This window comes from Panthera pardus, unplaced genomic scaffold (genome assembly GCF_024362965.1).
Source record: "Panthera pardus isolate Hobbes unplaced genomic scaffold, ASM2436296v1 HiC_scaffold_27, whole genome shotgun sequence".
NCBI lineage: Eukaryota > Metazoa > Chordata > Mammalia > Carnivora > Felidae > Panthera > Panthera pardus.
The window spans coordinates 54444273-54465077 of NW_026526843.1; the positions used below are offsets into that span (position 1 = coordinate 54444273).

At 36.9% G+C, this 20805-nt stretch overlaps 1 protein-coding gene and 1 non-coding gene across 2 annotated transcripts in view; one reads left to right on the forward strand and one right to left on the reverse strand.

Moving 5' to 3' along the window:
• Positions 1-20805, reverse strand: part of DACH2 (dachshund family transcription factor 2) — a 749278-nt gene that overhangs the window by 674348 nt on the left and 54125 nt on the right. The window lies entirely within an intron of this gene.
• LOC128774052 (U6 spliceosomal RNA) lies at positions 12178-12284 on the forward strand. Its single transcript, XR_008418517.1, has one exon. It is a non-coding gene; the product is annotated as a U6 spliceosomal RNA (small nuclear RNA).

Genomic DNA, 20805 nt, shown 5'->3' on the forward strand with positions numbered 1-20805 from the left:
CTTAGAAATGCCTGCCAAGGCCAGGATATGGGAAGCCTTACTTTGGCCCTCTGTAAATTTGTTAGAGACAACATAGTCTGGGGTGCCTGTGTGGCTCAGTTGGTTGAGTCATGGACTCTTGCTTTCAGCTCAAGTCATGATCTCATGGTTTGTGAGATGGAGCCCCACGATGGGCTCTGCACTGACAGCACGGAGCCTGCTTGGGATTCTTCCTCTCCCTCTCTGTTTGCCCCTCCCTCACTCGCCTACTCTCTCTAAATAAATAGGCATTTTTTTAAAGAAAGAAATTAAAGATAACATATCTCTCTCCCCTTCCTAACACACAGATGGCTCCAGAGATCTAATTAAAGGTTAACTGTCAATTAGGTACAAGCAAACCCTTTGAGGTGCACATGGACCCTTTGGTCACACTACAATGCCTTTCACATTCCCTCGATCTGTAAAATCTGTGGACTAAGGTCTGAACTTCGTGGAGAATAGCTGCACAGCTCTGGATCATTGCCTGACCAATCCTCTGTCAGTAAATTACCCTGAATAAAACTGTGTAAACTGTATGGAGTCGCGTGCTTGGTTTTCTGGTCTCAAAATGCCTTCTCAGTGGGGAAGACAGTCCCTCCTCCCCCACCTCCTCACAGAGCTGTAGGTATTTGGTGGTATGGTTTTTGAGGCAAGTTCACATTGCATCATAACAAAAAATTTGTACCCTCTTTCCTAGACATTAAACTTTTCTCCCTGCTCCCACACATATCACTTTCTTATTGTACATTCTGAAGCATTTTATTCTTTTTGTCACTTTCAGATTTGGTCCTTATAAACTGGCCTCCCTTCACACAGGACCAATGTAATTTCCCTTCCATCTTTCATGTCATATTCTCAGACTTTTATTTCCAATGCCCTCCTGGTTGGTGGCCATTTTCCTTGATTTAACTCTCTTGGTTAAGTAGCCTGCTTTGTGTCCCATTTGCTAGTGCTGCATTAGTTCTCCTTTTAGTATCTTTGGATAAAATCATGAAATTAAGTCTGCATTTTGAGACTCTTCAACTACCATTTTACTGCCAGCTTCTTTCTCCTAATACCAGTTCTAGGGTCTTTCCGTTATCCCCAACTGCCTAAACCCTCCCACCCAATGACTGACCCCATGCCCAGTCCCAATATGGTTGTCTTGTATACATTGCCAAAGGAATCTACACTGATTCTACCTACTACAGGTATCTTACTGATACCTACCTTGATCCTGTTCTCGCACTGTTGGCTCTTAGGCCATTTGTTTACATGATGCTGTTAAGCTAGATCTTGCCCATCTTCTTTTTCCAGAATAGTATTCTGAATATATGTGCAGATCCTTACTTTTAGGCATGACAGTTCATCTTCTAGAACTGACCCATTAGCCTCTCACAATTTGAAGCAATAATTTCTAGAGACCCAATCCATCCTGTGAATATTTGAGAGGATTGTGAGATTTCTATTCTTATGTTTAATACAATTCAATGCATTATTTTCATGTATAGAAAATTATTTCTTGCAGAGCAGAGTTTACCTGATATTATGGACTTAATTGTTCCCCCTTAAATTAATATGTTGAAGCCCTAAAACCCAATGTAACTGTATTTGGTGATAGGGCCTTTAAGGAGGTAATTAAGGTTACATGAGGTCATGAAAGAGGGATTCTAATCCAATACAACAGGTGTCCATATAAAAAGAGAAAGACACCAGAGATCTTGCTCTGTAGCAGTGCAAATACACAAAGTAAAGGCTGTGAGAAAACAAAGGGAGAAATCAGATATCTACAAGCCAAGGAGAGAAGCCTCAGGAGAAAACAGACTTTCTGACACCTTGATCTTGGACATTCAGTCTCCAGAACTGTGAGAAAATAAATTTCTGTTGTTTATGACAACAAGTCTGTAGTATTTTGTTATGGCAAGCTAGGTAGACAAATACAGCTGGATATAAGTATTACTCTAGTTTGGTATTTATGTTAATAAATATTTGTGTTAAGGGGCACTTGGGTGGTTCCATTAGTTAAGCGTCCAACTTTGGCTCAGGTCATGATCTCACCATCCATGGGTTCAAGCCCTGCGTCAGGCTCTGTGCTGACAGATCAGAGCCTGAAGCCTGCTTTAGATTCTGTGTCTCCCTCTCTCTCTGCCCCTCCCCTGCTCTCTCTCTCTTTCTCTCTCTCTCTCTCTCTCTCAAAAATAAATAAACCATAAAAAATTAAAAAATATTTATGTTAACATATGCATATAAATATACCAACTATTGAATGGCAAGGATCATGAATTGTTTCTCTCAAGAAACAAGAATTAGAACTCACTACAGTGCCATATACTCATTTAATTTTTATTTTAATGTAATGGCATTCTATGTCTTAATTTGATCCACAAATTCCATTATATAAAATTTAATGTTGTGCTACAAATTATCAGTTTCAACTTACCAAAGAGTAGTTTGGTTACAGCATTTTTGCACTAAACAACATAATATGAAAAATAATTCCATGGAATATTCCTTCGGTATCATAAATCCTCTTCTCAGTAATTGCTAAAAAGGTATCTATTTCATATGAAGTGTCCCCCACCTTGAAAATGATGCATAAACTCAGACATTTATTACATTATAAATGCATTAACTCACATTCTGAGTTTGTACAGATGTTTCATTACAAAATTGGCATTAAGTAGTTTGTCACAGTGGCAGTTATTACTAAAATCATGTGCTAAAGAAAAAAATATAATAATGGATCAGACATCTTCTTTCCATTAATGTGTATTTGATGGACATTAAAACTATTTTCACAAGTTCTACAAGGATATCAAAGAATATATGAGAGCAAATCAACCCCGTATGTATTTCTTTAAATATCCTTCTATCACATTTCTTGTAATTACAACCGAGGAATAAGGATTAAGGTTTCATAGGATTGGGGAAGTGTTTCCCTTTAGGCACATTTTTTTTTAACAAAATGGAGTTTTAAGCCATATTATATGGACTACAAATAATATAAAAATACTTGTCCTTATTTAAATCTCAGAATTTATATAATGTGCAGATCCTAATGGGAAATCACAAAAAGAATAAAAGAGGATAGTGGAATCCCTTACAAACTTTAAAGTTTCACAACAAAACTGCAGCTTTTGTTCCACAGAATTGTGCTTTATTCTTCATTAGAATTCATGCAATTATTCACTTCAGGTGTATGCCATCAACAGTCACACTTCAATACAAAGGATAATTAGAAAGTATTAACAAGCAATAAATGTAATAGTGCTGATAACCATAATGAGTTAACCAATACAGTAGAATTCCACTAATTCTCACTAATGACAAGAAAACTTGCTGCTGATGACCAATTTTAGAAAATCAGTAAACATTTTTTTGAAAATGGGTAAACATTTTTCAACAATTGAGGGGAAATTATTAGGCAATTTAATTGTTATTTTAAGGAAACATTTACATAATCACTAAATATAATACAAAAAGTTAGATAACAAGACAAATACTTATTAATAAGCATTTTTTCAGAGTGCCTGGGTGGCTCAGTGGGTTAAGCGTATGACTTCAGCTCAGGTCATGATCTAATAGTTCATGGGTTTGAGTCCCACATTGGGCTCTGTACTGACAGCTCAGAGCTTGGAGCCTTTTTCAGATTCTGTGTCCCCTCTCTCTCTGCCCTTTCCCCTCTCATGCTCTTTTTCTCTCAAAAATAAATAAACATTATAAAAATTAATAAGCAATTTTTCTATAAAATTATTGAAAACCTAAAACCAAGAAAGTTAAGATTTAAATGTTTTTGAGGAGTAACAAATTCATATATTTTTCTTGGATGTTTTATTTACACACTATCTTAGGTGTAACACATAGCATGATATTCATGCCTTCTCCTCATACTGGTTGTGAGACTTTAGGCAATCAACCAAAGCAAGAGTAAGGGAGAGACAGAGATACAGAAAGAGACAGAGACACAAAGACAGAGAGAGGGAGAGTGACAGAGAGGATTGAAGAGATACACCACTCTATACTTACTTAAGTAATCCTACCTGGAAGCCCATAATGTAATATAATTGCTCTAATTAATATCCTTTATAACTGTCAGACCGCACTTTGGTTGATGGCCCCTGATCTACCTGATCTTGGAATTCCAAGAACCACAGCTGGAAAAACATTAGATATGTCCATCTATGGCAATGTAACCTGAAAAGTTTCCATTACATCATATTTGTTACCTGTATTTACTCTGTTTATAATTCCTAAATACTTTGTTTCTTTTGCTTTCTACATGATCTTTCCTTCTTCATCTGATTTCTTCTACAAGGTTATTAAATTCTTTGTTTCTTTTTCTAAGGTATCAGTATTTCTTTTTTATTAGTTTTATATGTAGTAAGGATCTCAATATTTCTAATATTTTTGTAGTTTTGATATTATCCATTATTCTTAAATTTAGGGCCATATTTCACTGCCAGTTTTGATTACTGACTTAACTGCTATTTTATGAATTTTATATGTGTGTTGATATACTCCCTGAAATACCAGTATACTATTCAAATAAATAGGTCTTTCTTTCTCTAAACAATTATTACTGTCTCAAGTTACCATTGTAAATATTTATATATGATGAGTGACATATTTTCTGTAGTTTTATTACTAATAATGAATTTAGAGCTCATACATTAATTTTCTAAAAGGGCCATAGGGTAATTCTATTTTTACATTTTTGAGGAACCTCCATAGTGTTTTTCAGAGTGGCTGCACCAGTTTGCATTTCTACCAACAGTGTACAAGTGTTCCTTTTTCTCCACATTCTCACCAACACCTGTTGTTTCTTGTGTTGTTGATTTTAGCCATTCTGACAGGCGTGAGGTGATATCTCATTGTGGTTTTGATTTGTATTTCCCTCATTATGAGTGATGTTCAGCATCTTTTCATGTGTCTGTTGGCTATCTGTATGTCTTCTTTGGAAGAATGTCTATTCATTTCTGCCCATTTTTTAATTGGATTATTCATTTTTTGGGTGTTGAGTTTTATAAGTTCTTTATATATTTTGGATACTGACCGTTTACCAGATATGCACTAATAGGTATTTACCCAAAGAACACAAAAATACCAATGCACAGGGATACATACATCCCAATGTCTATAGCAGCATTATTTACAATAGTCAAATTATGGAAACAGTCCAAGTGTCCATTGACTGATGAATGGATAAAGAAAATGTAGTGTGTACATATGCAATGAAATATTACTCAGCCATAAGAAAGAATGAAATATTGCCATTTGCAACAGCATGGATGGAACTAGAGGGTATAATGTTAAGGGAAATAAGTCAGTCAGAGAAAGACAAATACCATGATTTCACCCATGTGTGGAATTTAAGAAACAAACAAATGAGCAGAAAAGGAGACAAATAAAAAACAGACTCTTAAATATAGAGAGCAAATTGGTAGTTGCCAGAGGGAGATAGGTGGGGGGTTGGGTGAAATAAATAAAGGAGATTAAGAGTACACTTGTTTTGGAGTGCCTGGATGGTATGATATATTCATCTTCCTTATTCACTTATGAATAGATACTTGGGTTTCCATATCTTGGCTATTATAAATAATGCTCCAATAAACAGGGTGCATATATCTTTTCGAATTAGTGTTTTCATATTCATTGGGTAAATACCCACCGGTGAAATTACTGGATCATAGGGTAATTCTATTTTTATTTTTTTGAGAAACTCCAAACTGTTTTCCACAGAGGCTGCACCAATTTGCATTCTTACAAATACTGGATAAAGGTTAAAAGGGCATTTTTAAATTTCATGAATAGAAATTCTGATGCATAATTGTTTTGTTATTAGGTTAGAGTAGAAGAGCAGAATGGGGCTGAGTGGTTTGCAAATGTTTTTTTCAAAATAGGATGTGCATAAGATCAATGAGGCATTTTAGATACTATGTTTATTTCATTTTTATTAAGTTTTTTAAACATTTATTTAGAGAGACAGAGAGAGACAGAGACAAGTGGGAGAAGAGCAGAGAGGGAGGGAGACAGGATCTGAAGCAGGCTCCAGGGTCTGAGCTGTCCTCACAGAGCCCAACACAGGCTCAAACTCACCAACCATGAGATCATGACCTGAGATGAAGTCGGACACTTAACTGACTGAGCCATCCAGGCGCCCCAAGTTTTTTTTTTTTTATTTTTATTTCAGTATAGTTAAAATACGGTGTTATATTAGTTTCAGTGTACAATATAGTGATTCAACAATTCTATACATTAGTCAATGCTCATCATGATAAGTGTACTCTTTAATCCCCATCAAGTATTTCACCAATCCCCGCACCTACTTCCTCTCTGCTAACCATCAGTTTGTTCTCTATAGTTAAATGTTTATTTCATTCTTAACTTTCCTATTATTTCTATTTCTTTTTAAAGATTCTTTTATTATTGCATTATTCAAAGATACAATTTTGTATTCCAATGCCATATTGAATAAAGTAGTCTCTGTATAGTTATTACGATCCTATTACTTTTCAATGTTTATTAACTATTGCTACTCACTAGTGTTATCTCCCTCCCATTTCAACTACATTAATTTTAACCAAATCCCTCTTGAAAAGCCCCTGGAGGAAAAGTTACAGAGAGGGAAGGAGGCAAACCATAAGAGACTCTTAAATACTGAGAACAAACTGAGGGTTGAATGGGGGTCGGGGAGAGGGGAAGTGGGTGATGGACATTGAGGGGGCACTTGTTGGGATGAGCACTGGGTATTGTATATAAGCCAATTTGACAATAAATTATATTTTTAAAAAAAGAAAGAAAAGTCCCTGGAGCAGTATTTATTGAATTCAGCATTCAACCCAATATTCCTTAACACAATTAAAAACTACCAAACAGGTATTCAGAAAGACACCCATTTCCAAAAGTATGAAACTTTCACTTATAGTTATATTTTCTAAAGCCATGATATCTCCATGGCAACATTTGCTGGTCTCAACTTGTCTACATATGCTCAAATACTGCATCGAATTTCAGATCAATAATATATTTAAAGGTGGTTGTTATAATGCACAAAATCATTATATTGCTGGACAAGTTATTAATATACATAACTTAGAGTTTGATAAGTATATATCAATTTGTTTATTCAGAAATGGAGGAAATACTCATTGGATATAGTGAAATTTTTTCTACTTATAGAATATAGAGCCACATAGTCATATCTGAAAACTGCTAACAAAGTTGCCAAAAGGAAGTAACACTGTAATACTCAGATATGGCTCATTTACAATTATCATAATAAGTTATTTTGAGTCTAACACATGTCAAACTGACTTCTTTTCTTGTAGGAATATGAGTCATGATCTATCTTTACTCTTGTCCAGTTACTTCAAATAGCAGAACTCCCCTCACATGCTATCAAGAACACAAGGACCTGGCACTTGTGTCTATATACCTTTACCAACTGCTTCTCAAGCTACTCAGTTAATTAGTAAGGGGCAGGTGCTCAGAAACAAAGTGGCACAGACCTCAAACAAATGTAAACTCAATCAAAGGGAAATAGATGACTAGCAGACAGGAGTCTATGGAAGGAAGACTTCCTTTTTATCCCATACTCTTTTGTAATTTTTCTTAACACATGCATCCATTACTTATTCAAAAAGAATGAGCCTCAATTTTATAAAAGCCTATGTATATTCTGCAAGATAGGATAGTACTCCATTACTTGTATATGATTAGATATTATTAAAACACTTAAAATTATCTAGCATAGTTTTAAAAATAATACATATTAAATTTTGCCATTACTGTTTTGCTTAGCAAACTCTTCCCATGGAGGGTACCAAAAAAAAAAAAAAAAAAAAAAACTTCATCTAGGTAATAAGATGTCAAGAATTCTTAAATAGAATTCCTGAGATTTAACTCTACCTTTTCCTCAGATCCACATATTCTAGAGATGTGCATCCAATTTGTCAACTATGTAATTTATTTCCACAAATTGTAGAGGAATAAATGGAGAAAGAAATATCTCCATTAAGAAGAAAACAGTCTAATTATTTTTTTATGTTATGAAATATTTATTTATTTTTTAATATGAAATTTATTGTCAAATTGGTTTCCATATAACACCCGGTGCTCCTCCCAACAAGTGCCCCCCTCAATGCCCATCACCCACCCTCTCCTCCCTCCCACTCCCCATCAACCCTCAGTTTATTCTGTTTTAAAGAGTCTCTTATGGTTTGGCTCTCTCCCTCTCTAACTTTTTTTTTTCTTTTCCCTCCCCCATGGTCTTCTGTTAAGTTTCTCAGGATCCACATAAGAGTGAAAACATATGGTATCTGTCTTTCTCTGTATGACTTATACAACTTGTGATTATTAAATAAAGTTAATGTAATTATGGGCATACTGGGAGGGACTGTAACCAAAATGAGAGAGGAGAGGTGAAACTATCTCACTCTCTACATCTTGTGCCATATCTTGACATCACAAGTGCTTTCTTCATAATTTAATGTTAATTTGTTTTTTAGAATGTTAATAACTTGAATAAAATAAATTTTATGTTTAACACAATAGGTTTAGGTTTCTCTTTATTTTTTACATGATAAGAGTGCTAAATGACTATGCATTCCCCTCTATTCAGCTAAATAGATGCAAGAAAATTCAGTTCAACCACAAGGTCCTTCACTGTGAACCCAAATGATTCCCTATGAAAACCATGAAAGCTACTAATTTTCATCATTTTGAATCTTACATAGACCAGATGTAAAATCCCATATAAATTTCTGAACTCAATAAATCATTCTATGCCACTATAAGAGGACTGGTTCCTCCAAAAGAAAATGTCCATCAATGGATGCATGGATAAAGAAGATGGCAATCAAAAAGAATGAATTCGTGCCATTTGCAACTACATGGATGGAACTAGAGGGTATGATGCTAAGTGAATTCTTCAGAGAAAGACAAATATCATATAACTTCACTCATATGAGGACTTTAAGATACAAAACAGATGAACATAAGGGAAGGGAAGCAAAAATAATATAAAAACAGGGAGGGAGACAAAAACATAAGAGACTCTTCAATATGGAGAACAAACAGAGGGTTACTGAAGGGGTTGTGGAGGAGTGGGATGGGCTAAATGGGTAAGGGGCATTAAGTAATCTACTCCTAAAATCATTGTTGTACTATATGTTAACTAACTTGGATGCAAATTTAAAAATAAATTAAATAATAATTTTTTAAACTGTAAAAAAAAAAAGAAAATCAGAATAAATAAAGATTTTTCCAATTATATGCCATGTACACGTCAAGTGTTGTGTTTTTTAAGATCTCTAAAATGAGATAAAGTGGGTAGGGAGAAAATTGAGATTATTACTTCAGAGAAGCCAAAATAAGAATGCCCAGAAGCCATCAAATGCCCAACTCTGATGAGAGATGAAAGAAAATAAGGAATAGTTTGGAGTTAATTTTTTTTTCTATTTGGTAAAAACAAACAAACAAAACACACCTTCGTATATAAGGATGAGGAAGAGTAGTACTTTTTTGTAGCTTACATAAAGAAGATAATTTTATATTAAACTAAATAGAAGCAAATGAGGAGGTCTAGAACTAATACGGAAAACTCTCTGGATTTCATTTTACTTGTGACATAGATGTGCATCCATGGAAATAAACTACTCTTTAAGTCTTTAACTACTCTTAAACAGTCACAGAGAAACACCTTAAGACAGTATTTTAATTCTACCAACATTCATTAAATGTCTTCTGCATGTACTGTGGAGATCACTGACTTATCCATACTTACTTGGCTAGAGGCAAAACCAAGTAACTTGATCCACCAGTTTCATCCTTCTTCTGACAACATCAAACTTAAGATAGCAATTTGTGAGCCACCCACCCATGATTGATTACTGAAGCTGTTAGAATGAAAACTCAGAAGACCAGATAGGTTTTAATAGGTATGAGTTAATCATATAATAGAAAAGACTGAATTCTTAGCTCAGGAGTTCAAATTTAATACTAAAGACAATTAAAAATCACTAAAAGATCCACTAAAGATGGGGCGCCTGGGTGGCTCAGATGGTTAAGACTCCAACTCTTGATTCTCAGTTCACGATCCCCTGGTTTGTCAGATCGCGAGCGGTGTCAGGCTGACAGCACAGAGCCTGCTTGGGGTTCTCTCTCTCCCTCTCTCTCTGCCTCCCCCTCCACATAAATAAACTTAAAGAAAAGATTCACTAAAGACTCTTAAGGAAAATAAAAACAGCAAACTATACAAATTTTTTAAATGATTATGCTAGAAGCAATATGAAGGTAATCCAGAAGAATAAGGGACTGAAAAAGCCAGGAGGCAATTCCAACATTATAGTTACTGTGTGTTAGGGTGGACTAGAAATGGACAGTAGGGAAGGGGAAAAAAGGGGGAAAGGGGGGGTCAAAAGGCAGTAAAGTTTGAATGAGAATCATAAACTTGTAAAATGGAATCATACTGCTATACACAATTATTAAAAATATATACAATTATTATATATACAACTAATATTAATATAGACAATTATGAAGGGTGATTTAGAGATGAGAATTCTAAGCCCAGTTTGGAGGTATATAAACATGACTAAAGGCAGCTAGAATTCTAAGACAGGAAAGACGAAAAGCTATTGTTTCTGGAGTTTCAGCATCACTTTTGAAGAGGTAGTAGTTTTAAGTCATGATCTCTTTAAGGAAGTAAATATAGAGGTAGAAAAACAGGGCCAACAATAGAATTTTTTATTCTTTAGCTATGGAGATAACAGTGATGAAGAGTGATCAAAGAGACCTAGGAAAACCAGAAAATTATATTGTTACAGAAGGCAAGAAGAAAGATTTTCAATCTTTTCAAAAGCTGCAGAAAGGTCAAGGAAAATAAGACCGGAAAAAGATCACCTGAGTTTTTCAGTTTTCCACTAATACGTAAAATTTATGAGGTTATAATGAAAAATAATTCATCCTAAAGGATAATGACTGCTATTACTGATTACATTTATAAAAACAAAACATATGATTAGCATATAATTCCATAAAGCGTGATTCAAAAATGTTATGAGCAAAAGCAGTATTATTTGGAAAAGTTTATATCTAAATAACTAGTTTGGATGCATAAATTCTGATGTGTTGATTAAATAACACATTGTAGACGTAGATATATTTCAGTGACTAATCTACCTTTATTTCTTTTTTGAGCAGTAGCCTGTTAATTATGCTCATTCTTTTTCTGAATCAACTTCTTTAAAGTATTTAATTTTGGTTCCTCAGTCTCACCATAGCAAATGGAATTTATTCCATTTACTTCTATTTTCTTTAGACATTGGCCTTGGAGACTAATAAAATGCTGTCAGGAGATTACACTGAAAGAATATAAAGAGAGTGTGTAAACGCATATATTTTGTTCTATGAAAGTAAGTCACATACTTTGAAGTAGGAACTGACTCTTGTGCCTCATGGTAAAATTCTGTGGTAAGAAAACTGTGATTTTAGCCATTTGACCTTTTAGTGTGCTTGAGCTTCCCAAAATACAGATCATACTACCATGAGAGCATTTACCCATTGCCTGAAAACATATACTTGACATTTGTTTGGTGGAACTTAACCTATGTAAAATGAATAAGATGAGAAGTGAATCTTCTACTTGAGGGGAAAATATAGAAGTCTATATACAGGGGCACCTGGGTGGCTCAGTCAGTTGGGCGTCCGACTTCAGCTCAGGTCATGATCTCACAGCTTGTGAGTTCGAGCCCCGTGTCGGGCTCTGTGCTAACAGCTCAGAGCCTGGAGCCTGCTTCAGATTCTGTGTCTCCTTCTCTCTCTGACCCTCCCTCACTCACACTCTGTCTCTGTCTCTCTCTCTCAAGAATAAATAAACATTAAAAAAATTAAAAAATAAGTCTATATATAGTTTATAATGGTAAATCCACAATAGAAAAAAAGCAAAAGGAAAAAAAAGGTTTCCCACCTAAAAATATAAAACCACAAAACAGGGGAAAAAACGGGTAAAGCCTGCTTTAATTATTATTTAATCTTTATTAACCTCCAATTTAAAAAAAATTCAAGTCGACCTGCTTTGATAAATTAAATAAAATCTTAGTTTTAGGAATATATATACATGAGTTCTACATTATAGTAACACAATTTAGGGTGTAAATTTATTCTAAAATAGTCACATTTGTGCTCGCTTCAGCAGCACATATACTAAAACTGGAACGATACAGAAAAGATTAGCATGGCCCCTGCACTAGGATGACACACAAATTCATGAAGCGTTCCATATTTTTCCAAGGGTTGATAGGAGGTGGGGGGAGGGGAAAGTGGGTGATGGGCATTGAGGAGGGCACCTGTTGGGATGAGCACTGGGTGTTTTATGGAAACCAATTTGACAATAAATTTCATATAAATAAATAAATAAATAAATAAATTAAATAAATAAATAAATAAGTCACATTTGTCCTTAATGATAAAATCCCCTCATCCGAAATACAGAAGACAGATATTAGTTAATAAAATCCAGTATAAATAAAATATAATAGTATTATTATAATAGTATAATATAATAGTATAATATAATAGTATAGTTTAGTTATTGTTCTATACATGCAAACAAATGCAGATATAAAAGCCTCAGCCTATTTATGCTAAGATTTTCATTGTAGACTGTATAATACTTTTTGCAGAAAACATTACAATACTCACACAAAAAATTGCAGTGCCAATGCCCGCCAGCTCTTCAGAAGTAAAACAAGAAAGAAATACAATAAAAGGTTTGAAAAAGAAAATTAGTTAACTACTTTTCAAACTGACTTGACAGAAGCACACTAATAAATACCAACATCTAGTCTCAGAATTAAGGCTTACTTTAGAGGAAAAACATAAAAATATACTTGAGTAAAAATCAGCAGTAATTTATAAGCAGCAAATAACCAGAACAGCGAACTTTTTGTGTGTAGCAAGAATGTAGCTTCCACCCCAACAATGTATCTCAAATGACTTCATTGTGTTCTAAGCACAGATAAAATACTTTTCGTTTGATTATTTCTTTTAAAAGCTCCTTTTCGGGGATTCATCAGAAGAGAAAAGCCCCAAGGTCACCTGTCAATAACAGAACAAACCCTCCGTAAATCATAGTGCTTCACAAATAAATTCCTCATCAGTAATTAAAGCCAGGCTCTCTGGCCGTATGTTATCAGCTCATCAAATTCATTGCTCATCTAGAATAACAGATCCACATCTGCAGTCATTACAGCATGCCAGATAAATCAATCCTCTCAATGATGATTTGAGCCATCTCTGCTCCCTTTTAACCAGCCCGATATTTATTTCCCCCTGACATTTCTGACATTCTATTTACTGTAGGCAAATGGAACTCATATGGCACCTTGTAATGGCTTTACCAAATCCCATTGTGGAGCACATCTTAGAAGACTGATGGTTACAATAAATAAGGTTTTATGGTGTAAGTGTGTGCTTCCAACTTTTTTCTCCTAGAATTTGACTTCTGCTGCAAAGGTTTATTACACTTGATTGCAGGTGGAAGACTAGTAGCCATTTAGAGCTTTGTTAACTAAAGGTCAGCAAAAAACTTTTGAGCTGATGTCAGCATTTCTTGTCTTTCTTTTATTTTCTTTTAAATTAATTCTCTATCAAAGGAATCCTGAACAGAAGTTTGCAGAGTCAAAATCCATAGACTAACAACAATAAAGCTACTACTAATTCATTCCTTTGCTTTTTAAGTTTTTTTTTTTAAATTAAAGTATCACAAGGTTAAAAGAAGGAGGTTTTAAAATTATCATTCTTAAAAGGATATAACCACAACTGAGAAAAATTAGACACATTCTAAATGCAAAAGTTCATGCATTTAAATATAAAATAGCTTTTGTGAACATGAAGTAACAAGCAATTCAAGGAAAATCTAGATAGTAATCATGCATGGGTATTTTTAAAGAGCCCCTCCTTTTTTTTTTTTTATCTTCATGAGTGAACCAATACTGTGAAGAAAAATAAAACTAGAAAATTTAACAGTTGTGTTACTCTAGTAAACCAGACGAATTTGGGGTGGCTCTGCACAAACTGTTCTTCACTGAGTTGCACTATCTTTCTTGGCAGCAATTATGCAGGGCTCAAAGAGACTTGTATTAAATTAATGAGACTAGCATTAAATTAGTTAAATTTAATTAGTTAAATGTTAGTGGAGCTCACTGTTGGCATATATTAAACTTATTTCTTTATGCCACAATAATATTTGAAAGAAGAACTATCAACTTTTTTGTTCCTTTCTTTTCTTCGTGAGCACAAAGCTAAAGCACATAGTAGGTTGTGAATGCTGAGATTAACTTCTGAATACTGATTTAAAAGGACACAGTATAGTCTTTTCCTTAATGAAAATTCTGTATTTTTCACTCTATTATTTGTTTGTACAGATTCTACTGCTCTCAGAAGCCAAAGTTTGAATACATTGGATTTTTAAATAATGCCTAAAGCATCAAGTTGCTGGGCCATGATACACAAGTGGAAGGAGACATGGCCCTACCCCCTTAAGCCTCCTGCCACTCAAGTCAAGCAGGGAGAAAGAAACATAAATTCTAAGTTGAAACTTTTAGGAAGCTTGTGTTATCTGCACTGAAATTGAAATTATGCATGATTTTTCTTAGGACTCCAAGGAGTACAAACAATAAGGATATTCTGAGCAAGACAAATCTGCCTACTACAAAGATAGAGTAAATCACATAAAGCCCTCTGAAAAATAAAATATTTCATTTCTGCCTTCACTTAACACTGTACATATCATTAACCTCAAGGTAAACTCCAATTTTGATTGATCCTGTAAATTAAGGAAATGTAATCCAAGAAAACAAACTTGGCTTGAAGTTTGTATTTATAGTGGGCTACATTGGATCAACAAACTCATCATTTCCCTTTACACACACCATGAAAGGTGTTATTCATTCAAAGGTCCATAAGGGACCATTCATCCCAGACATTCTTTTCCAATCTTGATTGGCTAATGAATCTAATCATAAGAAACAAACTCCCTTGTCTTTACAAACTGTTGTCTTGCCTGTAGCTGAAAGACAGAAACCCTAAAATAAATGATGTCTTAAAGACTGCAGATGAGAAAACTGAGATGCCAAGGAGTAGAGCTGATGTGCCCAAAGTCACATAGCTAGGTAATGGATGAATAGTAGAAACTAAGACCCAGTAAGCACCTCAAGCCTCATTCCTATGAAATAGTAGACATCATCATTAATAGTTTCAACTGTCATGCTTTGTTGGACCCTGTCAGCATCCTGCTTTCTTGCACTGTACCTGAAGCAGCAGCAGGACTCAGTTGAAGAAACTTATGATCTCTACTTCTAAACCTCCTAAAGCAGGTACAGGGAAGTGCCACTTTTGAACTCTCAGCACTAAATTCAATTCCTGGCACACGGGTGGAGTTCAGTAAATATTAGTTGTTTTGGGAAAAGGAATAAAATTTTACACCATAAGATGGCCAATGGGACTAAAACAAGCTCTGGTGTCTAGCTTAGAGACCCCTCTTCTGGGTTCTTCTTGCCCTGTTTGCCGCACGAGCGAAAACCCCACACATATGGAAGCTGACAACTATAAATTACCTTTCCCACTTGCATTCTGCACTCAGATCTTTGGAGAAACAGTCTCCTCTGAGCCCACTGGTGTTAAATAAATCTCCAATCCACCAAGATCTCCGAGTGCCACTTGGTTTTTCCGCCAGCATTTCAGCCTGGTTCCGTAGTATATTTGGTTCCCTGACAGGGAAGCCCAAACACGCTGGCCCATATGTTGCCACCGGTTTGGAAGAATGGGGAGGCGGTGACAGAAGGAGGAATTGCAAGGGAGAAGGTGTGCCCTGCCTAATTTCAGCAGTCTCCCACTGGGTTGCCTCAGGCCAGCCCAGCTCTGCTGTTCCCGCCGGACTGGAGGAAACTTGGCAGGTGAGGACATGGACCTGAGGTCAGAACTGGTAAGGCTGGGGCCCAATCTAGTCAGGCCCACTCACAAGAGTGGAAGGGGGACCTGATCACTCCCCGGAGACCTCAGAAGTCTCACAGGTAGGAATTCTATGGGAGGGAATGTAATAACCTCTGGTGTGTATGTGAGTGTGAGTGTGCAACTCGGTCTAGCTTGCCTGCCAAGTTCAATTCTGTGGCTCCACAGGCAGGCACCCTTAAGGTCCCCAAAAGCCCATGGAGTCTGAGTGAGCCCATCTGTGATTCTGTGGTGAATGCCACACAGCGTATGGCGGCATTGGAATAGTTTCTGATCGTAAGTCACAAAGCTGAGACCGCTACAGCTAAGCGTCACCTAAGTTCCTTCGGGACACAGCCAGACAGGCATCTGACTCATCTCCTCATTAGAGGGGGCACCCCTATCCCTCTGTCTATGCGACTCTGCCTCACGGGAATATTATGGGGTTGGGACAGACCAAAGAAGGGTTTTTTGGGAGACTATGGAATTAAGATAACCCCCAGCACGTTAAGGACCCTATGTGAGTTAGAACAGCCCACTTTTGGTTTAGGAGGGCCCTTTGAGGGAACCTTAGATGTCCCAATGGTCCACTGCATCTGGCATGTTGTCTCCAGAGACCAAGGTCACCCTGATCAATTTCCATACATCGACTTCTGGCTTGAAATTGCCCAAAATCATCCGCCTTGGGTGTGATTCATCCATAGCAAGCAGAGCCAGGCAAAGGTTTTAGCTGCTTTATCCGGAGACTCACCCAGGAAGCCAAAGAAGCAACCCACCTCTCCCCTAGTGTTTGCAGGAGACTGGGAGGAAGATCCTGTCTTTCTGCCACCTTATGACTCACCGGGCTCCCTCCCCCCTGACCCTGAGCTTGAAACTCCTCCCCCAGTCTGTCTCTCCACCGCTGTCGCCCTTGTCTCCTCTCCCAGACCGGACCGGAGAACCCTCCCCCACAAGAATCAGCAGCCAGATTGCACCCTTGGCCAGGTGCAGGAGCTCTCCAGATGCCGGTCCACACCTGCAGGTACCAAGAGGCTCTCCTCCAGGGGATCAGAACAGGGGCTGAGAAGCCCATAAATATTCCCAGCAGCAAGGGGATTCCCCCAGGGATTATTATAAGAGACTATATGAGGTTTACACACTGTTTGCTCCAGAGGCACAAAAGAACCACGACAAAAGGGGGGGAGGCCCAGAACCTCCTTAGCAAGGGGTCAGTGAGCCTACTGCAAGGAAAAAAGACATTAAAATAATAAACGTCCCAACCAGGGAAAGTCCCAGAAACCCAGCCGAAACCAGGAGGAGGAATCTCGAGAAGGGGACCTTATTGGTCTGGCTGATATAGAATCAGACTGAAAGAGACACTGACTTTCTCTCCCTCTTCTTCTGCCTAATAGATGTGAGGGATTCCCCCTCATTTCCCAGGTTAACAGCTGTAATTGGAGCCAACTGTGGTTAGTCTACCTCGGGATGGGGACTTTAAGGAATGTTCCCAAGCAGTTGCTGAAACTTCATTTGTTTCAGGGAAATTCCCGGTCTTCTCTGGCCTGATGTGGACTCCATATTTCCACTTTGGTGGAAAAACAACATGGTGTCTGCTCCTCTGTCTGAGTAAAGGTTTTGAATTAGGTTTTCCTTCTCTGACTTCTACTGGCACCTTGCCTCTTCTGCCTTCCCCTCTCCCTGTTGTTTCTGCACCAACTTGGGTGTGGTCTACATAACTGGTTCCTATACCCTCCTCAGTGCCTCGGGCACCATTGGCTCCTCCCATCCTCAAGGTCAAGGAGTAAAGTGCACCCCCTTGGACATGTAGGTCTTTTCAAAATAGGATGGAGTGCTAAAGCTTTGATTACTGAACACAGGTTTGTGTTTTTAACTTCTTATTGCAGAGAAATTAAGGCTATTTGGACCTACTGGAAAACATGCTTTGTACTTAATTGGTTCATGAATTTACCATCTAAAGAAAATCTGGTGTAAACACCTCTCAGTTGGTTACTAACTCCTCAATTGGAGACTAAGGTTTCCTAAGAGTTAAAATTCTGCTAAGTGTACTTAAGACTGATAGAAATAAGGAAAGCAACCCTGTACGTAGGAAAGTAGGAGGTATGTAAGAAAGATATAAGGAATGGAAATACATTTTTGTTGAGGGTAGAAGAAAGTAATTTTATCTTAAATGAGACTGGTTATTTGGAGAGAAATGGCTTTGGGACAAAGTTTGAAGGCAAAGGAAAGTTGTAGAAGGTTCATGAAGAGAAATCTTTGGAAAGGAATTTTATGTGTGCTCAGGATGGACTAAGGTTGAGATGAATGGAATTTTAAAAGTACACTGGTATAAGGTTGAAATTCTGCTTTTCTCTCTGCTCAAATGTCAAAGTGTTCTTGCATTGTTGATCTGCTCTTGATAAGACAATGCTAACAAAGGTTTGTCTTCCAGGAAAACCAAAGTTTTAGGTTTCATCTTTATCAGGTCTTTGATTACTAGCTAAAATTTCTCAATGTTAAAGGAGCTAGGTTTTGGTAACAACTATATAATGCTATACATTCACCTATAGGATCTTTTATTGCCACCTTGGTTGAATAAATAAAGTTTTAAGATTTGTAATGATCTGTAATCCTATTTAGGATGTACTTATAACTTCCTAAGGTTTTAACAAACTTCCCAGGATTTAAATGGTAAATGAAGTCTTTTTGACCAATTAGGCCTTTTTATTTGGGATGCTAAGTTACTTGGAAAGGCACTGTCATACAATGGTAAACCTTAGGTTGTATTGCACAGGTAAATGCTGTAACTGCCCAAATATATATGCAATTCCTAAAGTTTTAATGTTTTGGTATAAGGTCATCACTTAATATTCTGATTACTTGAAGTGTTATGTGTCACAGAAATAACCGAATTTCTTTGTCAATTGCATCATAATGAACTCTCATCAGATCTTTAAAAATGTCTATTTCTGAGATTTTATCATTTATATTGTTCTTATTCTCTCACAAAACATGTTTCTTCTTCAAGGAGATTTATAAAACGACTCTGGGGACAAATGCAGGTATTCGACATCTTTAAGATTAATACTAAAATGGGTAAGAATTTCCAGAACTAAAAAGCTGCATTCAAACTGAACAAGAATTAGGAACATGGGATTAAATGAACTGAGGAACATTATAGTTTTGTGATTCTTGTTGAAAATATTGCTGGTTCTCTAATGTTTGCTCTTCCAGATTAAGGAAACTCTCTCTTAAGATATCTATAATATACAGAAATGTCATAACGTATTTATTTGTAAACTGAAGCATTTATCTTTTCTCTCTACATAACTGCCCTGAAATTCAAAAACTCTCAGTGAGTATTCTTTCTTTCATAGCAATTACAATTGTTTGCATAAGTTCAATAAGAATCTGTTCATCTTGTGACAGGTCACCATTCAAATATTGGTTTTACCAAGGCTTTGACTGGAATGTCATATTTGAGAGTGGCATTCATAAACTCAGATATGACCAGACAGCTTTAAGGAACTAAGATTGGCTTTATGAAACATGGAACCATAAAGCCCGTTGGAAATGTTGGCCTGATACCTTGCCTACAGAGTTCCCAGCAGCCTCACCAGGTGAGTAAAGAAGGTCACTTCCTGGCAGGTGCAGGAACCTCAGGATATCTTGGGGACCTCATGAAGAGGAATTCACCCAATTCTACAGGTATTGCAGGCCTGCCTGATGGCAAGTATTTGGCTTGGCTTCTGGCCTGGAGAGGCTGCTAAAAGTTCAACCCAGAGATTCCTTATAAAAGGTTCCAGCAAAGCAGACTTTAAAAGATCTTCATGGACTCTTAAAAACTGAGAATAAACTGAGGGTTGATAGGGGGTGGGAGGGAGGGGAAGTGGGTGATGGGCATTGAGGAGGGCACCTGTTGAGATGAGACTGGGTGTTCTTTGGAAACCAATTTGACAATAAATTTCATATTAAAAAAACAAAATAAAAGCTCACAGACTAAATAAATAAATAAGCCTCATGATCAATCTCTATTCTTTTTTAAATTTTTTTCAATGTTTATTTCTGAAGGAGAGAGACAGAGCATGAGTGGGGGAGGGGCAGAGAGAGAGGGAGACACAGAATCTGAAGCAGGCTCCAGGCTCTGGGCTGTCAGCACAGAGCCCAATGCGGGGCTGGAACTCACAAGCTGTGACATCATGACCTGAGCTGAAGTCAGATGCCCAACTGCCCAACCAACTGAGCCACCCAGGTGCCTCAATCAATCGCTATTCTTGCTGAGCTTATGTAAATAATTAGGCCAGGTTTGTTAAGACTGGACTTGTTCTACAAATGCATTGGTCTCAATTTGGCTATCTCAGGAAAGGGGGGGGTGGGGTTTAGAGAGAAAAACTATGTTTCAACAATGCACCGTTATGGATGGTAAATTCTAGTTATGATCGCCTTTAAATGTTTGTTGTTTGCCTAAACTAGACAACTTGAGGTAAACTTCAGAAAAATTGTCACAGTATTTCATGTATAGATAATCTTCTATGCTTGTTATTCTGTGGAGATAATAATAAGACCGCATGGGCATAAGATTATTTAAACAACTGGAAAACAGGATGGATCTCTAAATATGCAAACCATATCTTCCCTAAACCTGATCTGACAGTTAACAGAAACCCACCCCTTTCAAAAACTTGGAGGTGGACTTTACAGATATACCACCAAATAGAGGATTCAGTTTCAGGTATCACCCCATGGGTCCATCACTCCAGAGTTAAGAAGGCCAACTCAGAGGAACCCTCAACCTGGCAAAGTGATCCAGATCCAGTCAACCTGCTTAAACTGACCCTCAAA